Source organism: Pinus tabuliformis, chromosome X, assembly GCF_031772625.1.
Source record: "Pinus tabuliformis cultivar Carrire ecotype Pingquan chromosome X, CPIR1, whole genome shotgun sequence".
In the NCBI taxonomy this organism is placed as follows: domain Eukaryota; kingdom Viridiplantae; phylum Streptophyta; class Pinopsida; order Pinales; family Pinaceae; genus Pinus; species Pinus tabuliformis.
In genome coordinates this window covers 919,053,937-919,071,531 of record NC_142308.1, presented here as the reverse complement: position 1 = coordinate 919,071,531, position 17,595 = coordinate 919,053,937, and the positions used below count along the sequence as shown (strand labels likewise).

Below are 17,595 nucleotides of genomic sequence, written 5' to 3'. Positions count from 1 at the left end.
TATATAACTCAATTGTTGTTCCATTATCTGATCCTAGAGTAAACGCAGCAATGCTTCCTTGGTGGCTAAGGGCCCGGACCTAGTGGATCCACTTGCCTCTTGTATCACTATATTACAATTACAGTCATGTGCGTTTGATTTCCTTTGCATTTCCTTAAATTCGCTTTATTTGGTAATCTTCTATTTCTGAACATCTTGCTGAATTACTCTGTTACATCAAGATCATAATTAGACTAACATGATTTTTATTCATAACTCAATGTCATGTTGTTCCTTTTGAAATAGTACTGTGTCGTCTAGTTTAGATTTTGTTGTTCACTTACAACTGCGATTACTGTTCATTTAACTATAGTTCACTTACAAGTGCGACTACTGTTCATTTAATTGTTGTTCAATTATAATCATGATTGTCATTCATTTATACCTGAAATTAATGTTCACTCTACTAGAATAAGATTACTGACTCAGTTACTTTATAGTCGTTGTTTGTTTAAACTTAATGAGATTTGTTGTTCCTTTATTATTTAAAGATTTCTATTCAGTTCATTTCGGTAAAGATTGTTGTTCGATTGATTTTTGTAGATTAAGCCATTTTGTTCAATCTTTTCAATAGATTTAGTTCTTTTTCCTTTTTTACCAATCGAATTTCTATTTCCAGTTATTTGCTTTAGTGTGGATTGAAAGATCTACAACTGTCACAACATTGACTATTGCTATCTAAGTTCTCAGATTGGAGGTCCTGTTTATGATTGATTTCATTTATATCAGTTGATAGAGGAAAGAGCTATCAATATTGCATCCTTAACTGATAAGTTGTTGTAGTTTTCTGCATGAATGACTTAAGTTTCAAAGGCATTAAGGTTTCTTTTAATTACAAGTAGATTCTATTTCCAGAATCGTTTTACTCTTGTATTAAGCATTGTACTGCAAACTAGAAAACATTACTCTTAAACAAATGACGGCCTCAGACTGAGTAAAATCTTGAGTTAAAAAAACGTACCTGGATTGATAATTAATGTAGGATAAATAGTGGTTAAAAAGACACCTTTTATCACTGAACATTTTGGTGCCGTTGCTCGGGAGAGTGTAGCCATTTCTTCTTTCTTAAGAATAGTAGTCTGCATTTGATAAGTGCCTGTTAGGAAAGAATTGGGTATTAAAAACAAAAGGTAAGAACCTGTGTACAAAGCATATAACAACCCTACTCCCTCACCCACTTTCGTGCAGATTTGTTGATTACTTTGGGTAGAAATAAGTATTTGAGTTGTGTGCATGACTATGCAGAAAAAGCTTGAAAAGAATCCAAAGCCACAACCCAAACCTGATAAAGCTAAGGGGCCGGTGACCCTTGGCCAATCGACCTTTATAGATGATACGATTAGAAAAGTAGAATCTCAGCCATCCGTAGGTCCTAGAAGAGTTGCTTCTAGACAACCTACTCGTTCCCTTCAAGGCATAGGATCACCTTCTGTAGCCTTTGATGAGGTGCACAGCCAAACAGAAGAGCAGGATTTTCAAGAAACTGAGAATTCTAGCCCAAAATCTTTACAAGAAGGGAACCTTAGTAATATCTGCAAAGGAGGAGGAGAAACAGGGGAAATAGAAGAAACAAGATCTCCTCTTGGAATAGTTTAGCCACTAAGTAGCCCAGATAAGGAAAGTGTTGTCAACATCATCCAAAACAAAGTTAAAGGCCTTGAAGAGCAAAGATCACCCGAGATATTAGCTCAACAAAGAACTCTTATCATCCCAGACCAGGGAAGTGCTATTAAGGCGATTACTAATCCTTCTAGTCAGCCTACGAATAACTCCCTAGAAATCCCAGAAGGATATTGGCACATATTTGATCAAATGGCCCAGAACTAGCAAACACCTAAAACCTCCATACTGCAATATCCCATTGTATATAGTGTAGTTAATGCACCTATCAAGGCCATTCCTCTCCAACATATTCCTACATTCCATGGCATAACATCATAAGATCCAGATTCATTTCTGTTTGAATTTGATGTATTATGCCAGGGGTATGACTATACCACTGATCCCCAAAAGCTAAAGCTATTTCCCTCCACATTAAAAGGAGTAGCTTTACGACGGTTTATGGGGTTAGGTGGATGTGTTATAAACGACTGAGATCAAATGAAAGTTGCTATTCTAAAGAAATATTTCATATGGCAGCTAGACCTAATGAGACACTAGAAGAGTATGTTGAACGTTTTCAATATAATCTTCAGAGATCTCCTTATGCATCATTACCCTTACCTGAAAATATGTTAAAATCTACATTAATTAATGGAATGAAGGAACAATGGGTTGAAACACTAAATATTATGGGAAAAGGTGACATCTATCAAGAAAATTTTGCTGACATTATTTATTTGTGTATCAGGAGTTCAAGAGGTATTACAAGGCTAAAACCAAAGAAATGTGACATGCTCACAAGGGACAACAAGATCTCCGATGGAGGAGTAGCCAACATAGAAATCAGGAATTTACTGGAGGATTTCAAAATTGATATATCGGGGACTCTAACAACGCAACTCAATCTTATGCAAGATAAACAGAAACAAGCAGAAGCAGAGTAAAACCTGGCAATCTTCTACCCTAGATGCAGAAAGAAACACAACCATAAAGAGTGCCCACTGGATGCAGTTCAAGTGTACGCTACTTTTACAAAAGATCACTCCACAGAGAACTGCCCCTCACTCCCCAGTTTGAAAGCAGTTTACAAAGAAGCGGAAGGAGAATAAAAAATAATATACTTACTCAATTAGCATCGTCAATGGTAGCCATGACAAACAGGCATGCCCTCCAATCCATCTTCTTCTTTCCAGCCTCTGCAATATCATGTTCAGCAATATAATAAAATGTGGCAAAAATCAACAACCCTTCCCAAGCTGGTCACAACAACCATTTCCTTCATCAGCATGGTCAAATCAAACAAGCCAAACTAATTGACCAAACTTTCCCTACTCTCCACCATGTTGGCAAAACAATGCATATCCAACACAATGGTCCCCTTCCACTTCGCAGAGTCAAGCTTGGTAGTCAAACTGGCAAAGACCGATGAATCAGCCAGCAAGAACCATCCCTCTCTCTCAGCCCACACTACCAGCACCATATACATTACAACAAAATCTCCAGACCAACTTAAGGCTGCAACTCCTAGCGCAACCCAACATGAACCATAATAATATACTAGATCAATCTGTTCAAATAATCAAGACACTAGAACGAGAAACCGATGTAAGGGAATGGAACAACCTTCAATTAAGGTCAGGGCGCATAATAGAAAACTGAGGGAGATAAAAATGCTCAAGTTGAAAATTTGTTACCTAAAGAACAACCATTACAGGAAGAGGATGTGGTCAGATAAAAAACTCACGACCAAGCAAGCACGTCTTCTCCCCCATTTCCAGAACGATTAATCATACCACGCCCTATAGAACATCCTGACTTTGATCTTCTGGGAGAGCTAATAAATTTATGTATAAAGATCCCACTCCTCCGGGCAATCCAAGATATCCCAATATATGTAAAAAATATCAAAGAGTTATGTATAAGAAATCCAAAGACGAGAATAATGACTAATCCAACCGTCCAAGTAGTCGGCACCCTATCTGATCTACTATCAGGAAGAGAAGCACTTGTCAAATATGAAGACCCAGGGAATCCTACAGTGACAGTACAAATAAATGGACAAATTCCAAATGCCCTAGTTGATTTAGGGGCTACAATTATTATTTTAACAACCACCACTTGTCAAAAACTTGGCATTACATCAGTGGAACCAACCACCACCTTACTTGAACTGGTTGACTGATCGGTAGTTAGGCCAGAAGGTACACTACATAATGTAATGGTATCTGTAGATTCCTGAGAATACTCTACCAACTTTATGATAATCAACCCCAAAAACTGACTCCATGGACACCCTTTAATATTAGGTATACCTTGGCTAGCGACTGCTGATGCTTACATTGGCTACCGACAATGCAGTATGACTATAACTAGAGGGAGTAATATTAAGAATCTAGCTTTATACCCTCCAGCCTAGCCAAGTTTAACAATAATGAAAACTAACAAACAACCTGTATCATATCTCACAGAAAACATTAGGTCCCCATTAACAATAGAATATGCCCGCGATTTTAAAGACCAAATAGAGGATGACTTATTAACAACTTCATTAACCAATCTGAATCTAGATCCCATGTACAATGTCACATGATAGAGGCAGTATTTGACAATGAACTAGAAGAATATCCCCTCAAAGACACTCATGATCAATCAATACATGCTAGCTCTATTTCAAACAAAAATACCATAGATATTGAGCTAGGAAAAACCTTGAACATTAACAAAAACCTGACTCCTAAACAAGAAGAAAAGTTGGTCCAACTACTGAGAAACTACAAGGAAGCTTTTGCATGGGATTATTCAAACATGAAGGGAATTGATCCCTAGGTCTGTACGCACCAAATTTATGTAGAAAAGGATGCTAAACCCATTCGCCAACTCCAATGAAGACTCAACGCTCACCTGAAAGATATTGTGAAAGCTGAGTTACAAAAACTTTTAGATGTAAACTTTATTTACCCAATATTTGTGAGCATGTGGGTCTCTCCACTAGTAGTGGTGCCAAAGGAGAATGGAAAATGGAGAATATGTGTAGACTACAAAGAATTGAACAAAGCAACTCAAAAATATCACTTTCCCCTTCCATTCATTGATCGGGTATTAGGTTCATTAGCAGGAAGGAAATTATTTTCTTTCCTAGATGGCTTCAGTGGGTATAATCAAATTCATATTGCCCTTGAAGACCAGGATAAAACTACTTTTACCTGTCCTTGGGGAACATTTGCCTACAAAATCCTACCCTTTGGCCTATGCAATGTGTCTGTCACATTTCACAGGGCCATCCTTAGCATCTTTTCAGATTTAATAAATGAAGGGCTCGAAGTATATATAGATGATTTCACACCAAATGGAGATGATTTTGAGCTAGCACTAGACACATTGGAAAAGGTGCCATAATAATTTATTGCCACCAGGATTTTCTTGAGCCATGAAAAGTGCCATATGATGATGACTGAAGGACTCATCCTAGGTCATTATATCTCAGTAGCCCGAATATAGGTAGGTCTGGCCAAAATTCAAATAATTTTGTTAGTACCTACTCCTACCACACAGACAAAGGTACGCAGTTTTGTAGGATTTTCTGGTTATTATAGGAGATTGATATAGAATTTTCTCAAATAGATGCACCTCTATATGCACTGACAGGGAATGTTGATTTTATTTGGACAGATAAATGTGACCGTGCTTTTGAGGATCTAAAAAAGCTTGTGTCAACAGCCCTAGTGCTCAGAGGCCCAAATTGGGATCTGCCATTTCAAATTTCATCGGATTCTTTAGACATAGCTATTGGAGCATTCCTTGGGTAGGAAGAAGACAAAAAACCATATGTAATCTATTATATGAGCAAGAATTTGTCTCCGGTTGAGCTAAACTATACCGTAATTGAAAAACAATTTTTAGCTATAATACATGCTGTTAATAAATTTGGGCATTATATCATTGGATATCCTGTTGTTTTATATACAGATCACTCTACCATAAAATACTTAGCAGATAAACCTGTTACAAATGGTAGAGTAACAAGATGGTTGATTTTATTGCAGGAATTTGACATTACAATAAAGATCGACCTGGGAAAGAGAATCCTGTAGCTGATTTTCTCTCACGAATGTCAAAGCCAGTAGATACAACAATAGTCGAAGATCAATTCACAGATGAACATTTGTTTGTTGTTACTGTCAAGACACCCTGGTATGTTGAGGTTGCAAATTATTTAGCAGTACATAAATTCCCAAAGCATCTAACCCCCAGTGAACAAAAACAGATTGTGCAACATAGTACCTGATTTTCTTGGATTGGGGGCTACCTATTTCATACAGGGGCAGATATGCACATCAAATGATGTGTCTGCGAAGATGAAATATTTGACATTCTGAAAGATTTTCATGACAGACCATGTGGCGGACATTTCGTAGATCGCAAGACTGGTCATAAGGTTTTGCAAATAGGTTATTACTAGCCCAAAATCTTTAAAGACCCTAAAATTTTTTTTCAAGCCTATGACAATTGCCAAAGAGCAGGATGCCCTGGACAGTTCGACGAAATGCCCTTAAACCCACAGTTACTAATCAAACCATTTGAGTGTTGGGCACTCGATTTTTTTGGTTCGATCAAGCCACCATCAAATCAGAAAACATATATTCTCGTAGCAACAGAGTATGTTACCAAATGGGTTGAAGCAAAGGAACTTCCAAGAGCTACAGAGGATTCTGTAATACATTTCCTTTTCCAAATATTTGTGCGATATGGCCTCCCGAGGGACATAATCACGGACAGAGGACCACAGCTTGCAAGTAATAAAATCACTGCAACATTAAAAATTATCACATTTAGCACAAAATTACCACTCTGTATCACCCACAGGTAAATGGCCAAGTAGAGAGCACAAATAAGGTGATAGAGGCAATACTTACAAAAATAGTTGCATCGCACACACACGACTAGGCTTCAATATTGCCTGAAGCCTTGTGGACATATCAAACAATGTGGAGAAATACCACCAGCCATTCACCATATCAACTAGTATTTAGGAAAGAACCCATTTTTCTAATAGAATTCGACATACAAACATTAAGAACAACACAGGAGGTGGGTTTGAATCTATACGAGGCACAGACTAATAGATTACAACAAATTAACGATCTAGATGAAATTAGGCTCTCGTCTCTTCAACACACTGCATCAATTCAATAGAAAGAGAAAAATGGCACGATACCCTGATCAAAAAGAAAATCTTCCACGAAGAAGAATGGGCACTCCTATATGACTCCAGGTTTCAAGATTTTCCCGGAAAACTTCAGACTCGATGGCTTGGACCGTATCAAATACAGAAAGGGCATGACAATGGCACCATTACTTTGACTACTATTGATGGATCTGGACATGCCTTTAGAGTAAGTGGTCACTGAGTGCAACTATACCATAAGATGCTTACTCCTGAATCCTTTTACCAACAACTATGAGAAGATTCTAATATGCAGATTCTTGCTGAGGAAAATAATCCTTCTTCGGCATTGGTTCACTAAATAATTCCATTGTTCTCAAATTTTGTACATAAGTTTTTCTTTTCTACTTGTATAAACTACTTTCTATACAAACTTCTGCATTTCTGCATTCTTTCTTTTTTAATGTTTTGCATTTTAAAGGAACAACACTTCGCATTTTTGTTGTTCCTTTCCAAAGGAACAACACTTTTTCTATTTGTTGTTCCTTTCCGAAGGAACAACATTTTTCCCTTTTTGATGTTCCTTTTCAAAGGGACAACATTTCCACATTTTTTGTTGTTCCTTTCCGAAGGAACAACACTTTCTCTTTTTGTTGTTCCTTTCCGAAGGAACAACATTTCCGCATTTTTACTGCATTTCCGCATTTTTTCTGTTCTCTTCCGAAGGAACAACACTTTCACACTTTTTTGCTATTCCTTTCTGAAGGAAACACATTTCCGCATTTTTGTTGTTCCTTTCCAAAGGAACAACACTTTCACATTTTTTTTTTCCTCTCCGAAGGAACAACATTTCCGCATTTTTACTATTCCTTTCCAAAGGAACAAAACTTTCGCATTTTGTTGTTCCTTTCCGAAGGAACGACATTTCCACTAGATTGCATTTTTGTCGTTTCTTTTAAAGAAATAGCACTTCCACCCAATTGTTTTTGCTGTTCCTCTTAAAGGAACAACACTTCCACCAGATTGTTTTGTTGTTCCTTTTAAAGGAACAACCCTTCTTCGCATTTTTCTTTCTACCGTTTCTTCCGAGGGAACAACAGTTTTGATTTCGGATGATCTTAGGATATTCCACAAAAGGATTAGTATTTTATTTTGCGCTTGCTTTATTTGTTGTTCCATTAGGAACAACTATTGTTCCTCTTAAGGAACAACAGTTTCAAGTATTTTTTTTTACTTTTTTTCTCTTTTGTTTTGTTGTTCCTCTTAAAGGAACCACGGTTTTGCATGCGGATGTTCTTTTTGCTATCCCATTTAAGGAACAACAACTGTTCCATCTAAGGAACAATACTTTTTGAGTGCATTTAGGATTTTTGTGAATGATGGTTCACTTCTCATGATTCCTTTAAGGCACAGGTATACATTTATGCAAGGACACAAAAACTAGAGGATACTGAAATCAACAAACCAAAGAAAAATCGTTATCTTTAGAGAAATTGCTTTGTATTGATAAGAAAAATATAGTAAAGGACACAACTATTTATATCACTTTGATGTCTTTATTTTCACTAAAAATAATTTGATTGATTATTTTTATCATGTTGGTTCTTCCTTAATCTTCATAATTCTCTTTGATCATTATTATTGAATAAGAATAAGGGCATATTTTCCTCTATTGCGATGTTCAAACTTCTTCCACCATCCCTACTCTGAAGGTGTGTTGAGCCATCCTGTGTATATAAATAAGGAAGTGCTATTAAAAGAAAAAGAAAAAAAAAAGAAAAAGAGAAAAATGTACATCTATATGATTACTAAGATGATTTGGCACATGAAGGATAGGGAGTCTCATCAAGAGACAACCTACCATGTTCATAAGGAAGCAGTGAAGTGGCATTCCCACTATGGCCACCACACAAGGGATATGATCCAATAGGAATATCAGAAAATAAAAATAAAAATCCTTGGAACAGGAGGTTTCATCACAAGTCGGCCTGCACACCTTTCACTCCTTCCTGGTGAATGGCATTGTGATTCATCTGGTTACCAAGCTATCACAATGGCCTCCATTTTGACAATCACACAGCACTTCCTTAGGCATACATAAAGGATAATGGTTCCAAGGGTGAAAAAAGCAACTTTGCCGAGGTTATGAACACCTGTGGGCAATAGAGCTTTGCTAATGGTATTGAACTCATACTTTTCATACACCAATTGTCATTATAAACCCTTTTCTTATATCTTTATCTTGATTTATGATGAGATCATGTTATATAACCCTTTTGAACCTCTTACACATGAAATATTGTTTATAAATGAATCATAATGGTTAAAGTAGATAGTGACCTTATAAGCATTTCTACTTACGTCAGTTGTCCTCTCCCCTATCTTTTCACATCATTTCATAGAATTTCCATATATATTCGTGATCTCCATCATAAGCCTTGATTTTAGTAATCCGCTACTTTTTGTAATCATGTCATCGATATATATGATTTTCCTTTCTATTTACTGTACGACTATCGTCCAACATACTACTTCTCCATTGGATGGTCGAGGATGACCTATCATATTTCAAGGGGGGTGCAAGTACTGTTGAAATACACTGGCATATGTGTCAATTCATTATTTGGAGATCAATATGTAGTGAACTGTAGGTGTTAATAATCTCTGTCACTACACGTGAAATTCTAGTTAGAGAAGGATGTATTGCCTACCTTAACCGACTACAACAGTCTCATGAAATAGTGGCCATCGAATTTCTGCAGAATTTGGAAGAAGATCATTCCATAGTGAGAGGGAGGCCAATAATAGTAATAGATGTGGTAATTGCTGAAGTATCGAGACTACCAGCTGTTGGACCAGTATGGACCCATAAAAAAGTGATACTTCGAGACGCCATAACTATCTATCAGGACGAAGGACAAAACCTTACCATCAAAGGAAAAGGATTCCTGCTCGCAACGCTAGGAGAACCATGGGCAGAGTTAGCCAAAATTGTGCAAAGCTACATCACATGCGATCGAAGAAAGGATGTGGTAAGACCACGCCATCTCAGATTATTAGCATTTTTAAAACAAACATGTGTTGTAAATTTACTCGCATATTTAAATTTTTTATTGCACAATGCTGCTCAGAGCCTAAGGAAATCTCGTCATACAAAAATGGTAGTAAGTCATCATAGTTTAATACGGCTAATAGTCAGTTATATTCTTTCTCAACAGCAGATTAATTGGGAAGAATTGGTATTTTCAATAGAAGGGGGATTGGTCTTACCAGCCCTAAAATGAAAAAGAACTGCTAGCACATCAATTAGACCGCATAAACGCAGGAAGTCCTCTAGATTGAGGAGCAACAAAGGAATGATGGGAAGTCTCCAAGATAATAGTAGCCAACCCTTAGAAGTGTAGGATACCGAAGATGAGCAACCCCCACAACTTGAAGAAGGGGAAAACGTGGAAGAAGAATTAGCAGAAAACCTGGAAAAGGAACTGGAGGAGGAAACTAAGCACTCTGGAAAGCAAGAAGAGGAGGAAACTGAGCATTCTGTGAGGAAGAAGGGGAGGAAGCAGAACCACCTGTAGATCCCAATGACAGCCCATTACAAAACCCTCTGCAAGAAGACGAATTGGCCCAAATTTTGGCCAATATGGGCAAGTACATTGAACCTCAGAGTCTGCTCAACCTTAATACCGAGGCAGGGAAATCACAGGAACACTCTACTCATAGTAAGAGTGCATATGAGGAGATGAATGGTGAGGAAGAAGAAGAAAGGCAATCATAGGAACACTCTACTCACAGCAAGAGTGCATCTGAGGAGATGAATGCAAGGATAATTTTAGGGGCGAATGTTTGCCCTTTGGCGAAATTAAGGGGTTTTAAATTTTTAGTGGGCGAATATTTTGTATCATAGTACATTTTTACAAATCACCTCAAATAGCCCACCTTATTTTAAGGGAGAGGGTAAAAAGGGTAAATTTAGCCCTTGAAATTAGGACTTACAACCTTCCATTCGCCCATTTTCAAGAATAGGTTTTATTTAAGTGAATCCATTCGCCCATTTTCAAGAATAGGTTTTATTTAAGTGAATCCTATGGGCCAAATACCATATTTATAAAAGAGGTATGGTAAATTAATAAAAATATAAATAAATGAGAGGTATGGTAAATAAATAAAACATTTTTTATATTTACTCCATAATTCACCTTATATACATGTAAGGGTGTAAACAAATAAAAATATAAGTAAAGTGGAGGTATGGTAAATAAATAAAACGTCTTTTTATACTTACTCAAAAGGTATGGTAAATAAACAAAAATATAAATAAACTAGACGTATCGTAAATAAATAAAACCTCTTTTTATATTTAGTCCATAACCCTCGTTCTATTTATGAAGGCTCAAGAAAGAGGTTTTATTTAAGTGAATCCTATGGGCCAAATACCATATTTATAAAAGAGGTATGGTAAATTAATAAAAATATAAATTGTTAGGTAAACTTGACTTGAGATAGAGTCAAAGTTGACCAGGTTAAATAGTGATGGTTTTGGGGCACATGGTATTGTGCACCCATGGTATTCTGCCGTGGTATTATATGTAATGGAGCTTATAAAAAGCTGGAAGGACTTCATTGTAAGGAAAGGCCTGGAGGTGAGTGGTGAAGGCTCACTTGGTCAGATTGGCCAGGGTTTTGGCCACTGCTAATGAGATCTTATTAGGTTGGGTTTTTCCCCGGATTTGGGGTTTTCCCGAATAAACATGTGTGTTTATGTGTTTATGGTTGTTGCTGGTTTTTTCTTATATTTATTCCTCTCAGTAATTATTTATGTCATGCAGTAAATTTCTTAACAACTGGTATCGGACCCAGATATTGGCTTCAAAGGGATTCTTTGATGCCAGGGGTTTATAGTGGCTGATGAGATCAATGCAGCCATTTTACAGATCTAGGTCTAGAAAATAATGGTGGAACAATCGTACGCGGAAGAACCTCGAGGAGAATTTGCGATATTTACTGGTTTGGAACATGCTGACGAATTGTTCGGGATTCATGCGGCTATTTAAAGAAGGTTGAGAAATACCTTTGGCAATATTAAAATTCAAGGCTGATTTTGTTGGGAGCTTTTTCGTAGAGAATCGATAAGGGATATTCCCTATGTGTTCTATGTCGTGTTGAAAGATGGAGTAGGCGTGGGCTGCATGCAGGTCATCAGAAGAAAATTGTTCACGCAACTTCGAAAATTGTTCGTTTTCTGCTACATTTTTCTGCTACGTGAGGTGCCACCAGTGCTGGAATCTATGAGGTTCTCCCAGTTGGAGTGGTTTGATAGAAGTTTTTGAGCAAATCAAATTGAAAGAGGATGGATCGCAGCATCAATAAACAAAAAAAAAAAATTAATGAAGTCAAAATTATTGCATGTAAATGGGCATACTACTGTAAGACCTGATAAGGCATGTGTACCCCTCAGTGATCACCGGTAAAGTCTGGGTTAAACCTAGGTGATAAAGGGGATGTCGGGTTAACAATACCCCAGGTAAAAACTCTGAGGGGGGTAAGAGCTAGAGTGAGCGGGATTGTCTCACTTAGTAGGTTTGGCTGGAGTTAGTCAAGGAACCCCAAGTCAAGTTTAAGAGGGGAATATTGTTAGGTAAACTTGACTCAGGATAGAGTCGAAGTTGATCAGGTTAAACAATGATGGTTTTGGCGCACATGGTATTGTGCACCCATGGAGTTAGTCAAGGAACCCCAAGTCAAGTTTAAGGGGTAATATTGATAGGTAAACTTGACTCAGGATAGAGTCAAAGTTGACCAGGTTAAACAGTGATGGTTTTGGGGCACATGGTATTGTGCACCCATGGTAGTTTGCCCATGATATTATATGTAATGGAGCTTATAAAAGGCTGGAAGGACTTCATTATAGTGCAAGACCTGGAGGTGAGTGGTGTAGGTTCACTTGGTCGGATTGGCCAGGGTTTTGGCCAATGCTAATGAAATCTTATTAGGTTGGGTTTTACCCCGGATTTGGGTTTTCCTGGATAAACATGTGTATTTATGTGTTTATGGTTATTGCTGGTTAATTTTATATTTATTCCTCTCAGTATTTATTTATGTTATGCAGTAAATTTCTTAAGGTAAACAAATAAAACATTTTTTATATTTACTCCATAAGTCACCTTATATTTACGAACACTCAAAAAATGGGTTATATTTAGGTGAAACCTATGGCCAAAATACTATGGGACAAATACCATGGACTAGATTGTTATTAATACCATGCAAAAAACCATTATTAACCCTAATATTAGAATTAATAAAAATAAAAATGGCACATGGTATTGACCCATGGTATTCACCAAAATGGCACATGGTATTGACCCATGGTATTCACCTGGAGTGTAGCCTATTTAAATGGGGGAATTAAACCAGCATGTAGCCTATGCTAAGATTCACTAGGACTTTTACAAAGTTTTATTATTTAGTGAAAGACTCGCCAAGATCTTACAATATTTTATAATCTAGTAAAATATTCGCCATGCCTGGTGAGAGATTCGCCAAAAAATTATATATACATATTATATTATTGATAAAATCGCCTTTCATTTTTCCTATATACCATGGAGATTCGCCCATTTATTATATTTATAAATTTAGGGGGGGTTCTTAAAATTTTCCCTGGATGAATGACGAAGAAGAAGTAGAAGAGGAGGCCACTTAGGAAATAACAGATCAAACCAGGGTTACCTCCTCTAAGGAACCTAATCAGAATAATGAGAACACTGAAGAAGTGTTCCAAGCATAAATAAGGCAGCGCAAGGACACGGTTCTGGAAGAACAAAGCCCAGGCCCAAGAAAAGAAATAGTTGTTCCTTCAAAGAAGAAGATGAATGAAATCAAAAGGTTGCGAAAGGAATAGCAAAGGCTACTAAATGTAGTAAAACAACTCAAACAACAAATAAGGGTCCTAAAAATGGGGAAAATCTAAAAAAGAACCCCAAAAACAAAGGATGTAGCCACCCAAATGAAACCCCATAAAATAAAGGAAAAAGAGACTCAGACCGAGCCCATATCCATTAGGGACAACAAGGAACATCATGCGGCTATTACAAATGCAGAGGCCCAAATAGAAGACACACCAGTTTGTAATAAGGACATCCAGACAGAGGCATTGTCCTCCAGCATCACAACCGACTGGATAATTCATGACAAAGAAACACAGACTGAGGAAACCAGATGTCGCAATAAGAAGATCCGGGTAGATCCTCAACCTAAAAGTGTTTTGACAGACAATGACCCTAGGGTAGTAAAACTCCAAAAGGATCTAGCATAGGCCCATCAGATCATAGAAAAGCTCACAGAAGAGACTATTTCTCAGGAGAAATATCAAAAGTTACAGCAACAAGTAAAGGACATCAGTGCATTGGAGAGCGAGGCCTTCGATAGAGTTGAAGGGTAGAGGAAAATGTTAAAAAGGTAACCAATAGACTAGACACAGTCATGAGTCAAATGGATACTCTATGTTCTCAATATACAGATGTTCTAGCATGTAGGTCCCTTGCCAAAAATTATGCCTTGTTTTCATTAGAAAGATATTTGCAGTTAAAAATTAACGTTGTTAAGGCAAGAAAGCCTATAGAATTAAAAATTGTTGATGATTTCATTAACTATTATAAACACTACGAGGTAAAAGTCCAAAGATTACTCTGTTAATTCTATTTGGATAATTTTATATTGGAGGAGGAAATGGAGAAGAATCCAATCCCGTTTGTGGGTGATGTCCAATTTCAAGCATTCATTTCGTTTGTTGTTAACCAGGTAAAATGGATCAAGGCCCATAATACCTTTAAGAGACAAGAAAATGGATTAGACCTTCATGTAAGGGGTGAACTAGAAAACCCATTACAACTGTGAGATAAGAATAAAAGCTTAATGAGAAGGAAGGGTGTGATTCAGACATTGGGACCCATTCACCAAGCAGGTGTCCAGTAAGGAGTAGAATACTTCCTATCCATCAAAGACCTTGGCATAGCAGCAGCTAAAATTCGATGGAAGACTTCAATCAGAATGTTCAGTATAGAGATCCATTCAATTACAAAAATTTTAAGTTGGCTGCTAGTTGCCTAGTTACCTATAGTAGCCTTATCTTGAGAGAGGGCCTGTATTGCCTAGGTTGTAGGTTTCGAGGTCCAGTTACCTGGTATCCTGCAGTAGGGTATAAGGCCCTTAGATGAATTTCCTAAAGGGTAGAGAAGGCACATTTTTGAGGTTTTAGCTACACATCATGGTTTTAGACCACTTCATGGAAATCCCTCTCCATCTTATTTGCTAATTTCCTTGCATACAAATTACACAGTTTTCATGAGGGCATGAAAAAGGGTAAGCAAGGGGGTGTGTTGAGTGATTGAAAAGGTATGTATTTATCATTTAATTCTTTATATTTTCCTTTGAATCATAACTCCTTTACATTCTAAGATGGTAACATGTGAAGGAATTATGATAGAATTAAGGAGATTTGTGATTAATAAAAAATAACTACTTATTGTCTTTTTGTATATAGAAAGTGAAGGAAATAGAAAATCATTATTCGAGAGGAAAAGTAAAAATCAAGGAAACTGTTGTTCCTCTATTAGGAAATCGTATCCAGTCAAGAAGAATGAGACAGGAGTGCGTAGCTCAGGAAAAGACAGAGAAAACAGAGTGGTTGTGCAAGAAGACAAGAAGAGAACTAAAAATGGAAGATTAAGCGAAGACCTCACGATCTTTTGATCCTGAGGGATCGCTACTTTAAAAGTTATCTATAACCTTGATATATCCCCCTGCCCATTATAAATGGGGTAGTGATTGTAAGACAAGGGAGGAATTGAGTTTTCAGAATTACTGTTGTAATCTCAACTTTGATCATCAACTCTCTTTGAAGAGCGACAACTATAAACTTTTCTCTATATGATTAATATATAACTCAGTTGTTGTTCCATTATTATCTTGGAGTAAATGTAGTAGTTTTTCCCTGGTGACTAAAGGCCTGGCGCTGGTGGATCCACTTGCTTCTTGTATCACTATTTTACAGTTACGGCCGTGTGTGGTTTGATTTCCTTTGCATTTCCTTAAATTCACTTTACTCAGTAATCTTTTGTTTTTGAAAATCTCACTGAATAACTCTATTAAATCAAGATCATAATTAGACTACGCTGATAACACGATTGTTATTCATAACTCAATGTCATGTTGTTCCTTTTGAAACATTACTGCGTTGTCTAGTTTAGATTCTGTTGTTCACTTACAACTACGATTTTTTTTCATTTAACTACAGTTCACTTACAAGTGTGACTGCTATTCATTTAATTGTTGTTCAATTAAAATCACAATTGCATTCCTTTATACCTGTGATTAATTTTCACTATGCCAGAATAAGATTACTGATTCAATTAATTTATAATCACTGTGTGTTTACACTTAATGAGATTTTTTATTCCTTTATTATTTAAAGATTGTTGTTTAGTTCATTTCGGTAATGATTGTTGTTCAATTCATTTCTATAGATTAAGCTTTGTTGTTCAATCTTTTCAATAGATTTAGTTGTTGTTCCTTTTCTACCAATAAAATTATTATTTCCAGTTATTTGCTTTAGTGTGAATTGAAAGATCTACAACTATAAAGTACATTGAGTATCGATGTCTAAGTTCTTAGATTGGAGGTCCCATTTATGATTGATTTCATTTATATCAGTTGACAGAGGAAAGAGTTATCAGTACTGCATCCTTGACTGATAAATTGTTGTAGCTTTCTGAATGAATGATTTAAGTTTCAAGGGCATTAAGGTTTCTTTTAATTACAAGTAGATTCTATTTCCAGCATATTTTTACTCATGTATTGAGCACTGTACTGCAAACTAGAGAACATTTCTCTTGAACAAGTGACCACCTTAGACTGAGCATAGTCTTGAGATAAAAAATCCTACTAGGATTGATAATTAATGTAGGATAAATAGTGGTTAAAAAGACACCTTTTATCACTCAACACTTCCTAACCCTGAAATACATTGAGGTTTTCCTCTTCCTCTTTTTCTTTGGTTTAATTGGGGTGCTAAGGGCAGTAAGAGCAGTTGTTGCCTCTGTTTCTATGGTTTCAGGAGAGACTTCTTTCTTCTCTACCCCTTTTCCTCCCTCTATATTTTTCTCTGTATCTGTTTGTTCTATTTCTCCCTGCTCTGTTTTGGTCTGTTCTAAATCACCAGTTTCTTCTCCTTCTCCCCCTTGCTGCTCTTCCTCCTCACTACCAGTGGGGCTTATATCATAGTTCAGGGCCTTGATGTCATCTTTAGCAGTCATGTTTCAGAAAAGTTCCCAGGCTATAGGGATTGTAAAAGTATGGAGGGCTTCTTCCACCAAAATTTTTATTAGCCCATGGTGAGCTAGCTGATTTGGACTCCTTGCCTTAAGATTAATGCTGGAGTTTATGAGGGACTACAAGAGGAAATAGGGGATGTTGAGTTTCTCAGGTGTTGGAGTGTCCATGTCATATCTCAGCTCATGAAGGATTCAAAAATGGTAGCCATAGACTATGTTGTACCTCCCTTCACAGGAAATCTATTTGATGATTTGATAACTAATCTCATCCCAAGGGAATGGCATGCTAGCCCTTCTAATGCCATTTTTATCTTCTACAGGATGTTCATTGTTTTGGAAGAATGTTTTCTTGGTAGCTTGTCTAATTGGTTTTTCATCTTTTCTCGAAGGTAATCCAACAGGAAGTGTAGTAACTCTACTGATAAATTCAGTGGTTATCTCCATGGAAAGTCCTCT

General features: G+C 36.9%; 1 pseudogene; it reads right to left on the bottom strand.

Moving 5' to 3' along the window:
* LOC149142672 (uncharacterized) overlaps positions 1-17,121 on the bottom strand; it is a 32,872-nt pseudogene extending 15,751 nt beyond the window's left edge.
* Positions 17,122-17,595: the final 474 nt, after the last annotated feature.